At 32.9% G+C, this 3,034-nt stretch overlaps 1 long non-coding RNA gene across 1 annotated transcript; it reads right to left on the bottom strand.

Moving 5' to 3' along the window:
- Window positions 1–745: 745 nt before the first annotated feature.
- Window positions 746–2,679, bottom strand: LOC107480029 (uncharacterized). Its single transcript, XR_001590374.3, has 4 exons — window positions 2,579–2,679; window positions 1,919–2,011; window positions 1,739–1,822; window positions 746–880 (listed from the first exon to the last, which is right to left on the bottom strand). It is a non-coding gene; the product is annotated as an uncharacterized LOC107480029 (long non-coding RNA).
- Between the last annotated feature and the right edge of the window lie 355 nt (window positions 2,680–3,034).

The following is a 3,034-nucleotide window of genomic DNA, read 5'->3' as shown; positions in this document are numbered from 1 at the left end:
TCTGAAGCCTGCATCTGTGAATTGGGTGCCATCACTACAAGAAAACACGTCTTTTGCCACGCTTTTAAAGCGTGGCGAAAAGCTGAAAAAAGCGTGGCGATAGCTTTTCGCCACGCTTTTTGAGCTATCGCCATGCTTTCGAAAGGGTGGCCTATCAAAGGGTGGCGGTTGCTCTATCGCCACGCTTTTTGCAGTCTATTGCCACGCTTTTTGTTTGCCACGCTTTTTTATAAACTGCCACTTGGAAAAGCGTGGCTATAGGTGGGAAATACAGCCATGCTTTAAAAGCGTGGCGATAGGTAGAGATATGGCCACGCTGTAAAAGCGTGGCAATAGGGCAGATCTGGCCACACTGTAAAAGCGTGGCGATAGGTGGAGATATAGCCACGCTTTTAAAGCATGGCAATAGGAAGAGATACGGCCACGCTTTTAAATCGTGGCCATAGCAAAATATACAACCACGCTTTAAAAGCGTGGCGAAAGCCTTGTTAAATTAAAAAAAAAATTTCTTTCCCTTACTTGATCTTCATTGCTACACTATAAATTTTCAATCCTTTTTTATTACCAAACCTACAAATATAGTATGCAATTTTTATTACAAGACAAATCAAACAATAATTAGTGAGATATATAATTTACTATAATTGTTTTATACATTAAAAAACTATTACTCAAATACAAAATAAATCTCGAGTTCAAATTCCAAAACTAAAAATGGAAGAAAAATACAGAAACAATACAAGTTAGAACTGCTCATAATATATCAAATTACACTAATAGAGATGATCATCAACCTAAATACTTAGTAAAAGATCAAAATCAACCTAAAACTGCTCCACTTTGTGCATTAAGCGTTCAAGTTATCCATTCCAATACTAGCCTGCAGCAAAATATCAAGAACAAATTGAACCAACAAAAACGATATATATAAAAATATTATAAGAAATAATCTAATTTATGCATGTATTAACAATTCCAAATTAAACCAGGTTCACATTCTACTATAAAAAAAAACTTGACATGTATATTGAAATAAGGAAAGCATTTTTCAATCATTTTCCCTTTCTTAATTATATTTTAGCATTTGATAGTCAAGCTTTATCTAGAGAAAGGAAAAGTCAAAAATCATTCTTTTCAACATAGTGATTATATCTATCAAGTATTCAAGTTGTTTTTTTTCCTTATGCCGCCTTATATGATAAATTAATATTACTAAATAGATAAATATCAAAAGAAAATACCACATAATTTTCATTTGTTCAATATTACTCAATGTTACATTGTTACACTTTCCTCTCTTCCAATTAAATCCATAGGTCTTATCAATATTCTGAAGAGTTTTACTACTTTTTAAAAATCCACAAGTAGAAAAACTTTTAAAGGTTGATAAATTTGATGGACTGCTTAATTTTCTATGCAAAAACATTCTACTCTTAACTACTTAAAAGCCAATCGCTAGCAAAATCTTTAATTTAAATACCAGAATTTATACATGAGATATGGATTTTTCGGTTTCAAAACTAAATTCAACTCCAACGACCTGAACATCTTGTTATTGTTATTAGGGATACTATACCAACAATTAATAGGTAATGGCAATGGATAGTGAAACTAGAGAAATTAAAAATAGAAGAAAACTGGAAACACCTTGAGCAGAGTTGATCCCCATGCATGTAAAACTAGTGTTGCTTAAAAAATTGATAGTACCAAACTACCAATACCAATAAAATAAACTTACAATTAGACGGACCTTTGCTAATTCCTCAGGTGCTGTCATTCCAGCAGGCAATTCCAAAATAATTCTTCCAGTAGGAACCCTTGCCTGATAAATAAAAAATAATAAGCATAATATGGAACTCTAGTTAAAATGTTTGAAAAAAAACATAGTTCTCTCTGCAAGGATCCAACATCTAAGAACCTGTTCAGTAAGGACAGCATAAGTTTCACCATCTGATTCCAGAAGTATCAACATAGTCACAGCAGGTCCTCTTGCAAATACAATACCTGGAACCTAATCACGGTTTACTTTATTATATATAAAGAAAGAAATCAGCATCAGGTGCAAGTGCACAGAAATTACAAGCAAAAGAGGAATGATGGATGCTTGAGAACATAAGGTAAGAAGCAAAAGATCCTAATAGTTGTGCATTTTAGATACCACATAGCTCAGAATGTGGTATGCCTATGAATCAAATACTATTAATACATTGCTTGCCATGATGAGGAATCCAATTTTTGGATATTGAAGCACAAGAAGCTTTTTTTGAATAATATATATAGAGCATAACAGGTAAAATGTCTATTAGTTCATAGCCCCTTGCTAAAATTAACACAAGAAAATGGAAACATAGACTGGCTTATAAATGTCAGCTTTAAATTTGAGAAACCCAATGCACTTCCCAAACATGTCTACACCCTGTTTACACTAAAAAAAGTCCAACTAGATTCGTTGATTTTGATTTGAGAACATGAATAAGACTAGAAGACTAACAGGTTAGTCAGTTACTTAAATTACCAATTAACAAGGCGTAATTATCAGAAATTATATCCACTTTTTAAACACTGATGATGCAATTACCTGAATTAGAACTTGTCTCAGAGCCAAGGTGCCATCAGCTAGAATCCCAAATCTCACTTTGCAAGTTATGCAACCATTGCTTGAATAAAGAGGAATCAATAGCATTCCTACAATGGAAAACAACAAAAACCAAACCAAACCACCACAACTGAGACATGTTTTTTATATAGCATGATAACAAGAATCTAGTAGTGGCTCTTAACAGAATCTTGGACAAGTGCCCCGAGAGTGCCATGCTGAACAAGAATAAAGGTAATTAACTAGTTCAAATAATCACAGTTGCTAGTCCAAAATTTAGTACAGAAAATAGAAAAATGCTCAAAAATTGACTCACATTCTAGCTTATTAATACATTTTCTGCAAGTTAAACTTACATAGCTATTTAAAGAAACAAGATAAACAACTCTTTGTAAAGAACAACATTCAGAGTTTGAGCATTGATAACAAAAAATTGAT

The sequence above is a fragment of the Arachis duranensis genome, chromosome 3 (genome assembly GCF_000817695.3).
Source record: "Arachis duranensis cultivar V14167 chromosome 3, aradu.V14167.gnm2.J7QH, whole genome shotgun sequence".
NCBI classification, from domain to species: Eukaryota; Viridiplantae; Streptophyta; class Magnoliopsida; order Fabales; family Fabaceae; genus Arachis; species Arachis duranensis.
The sequence above is the reverse complement of the archived record's forward strand: the minus strand, read 5'-3'. Positions and strand labels throughout refer to the sequence as shown.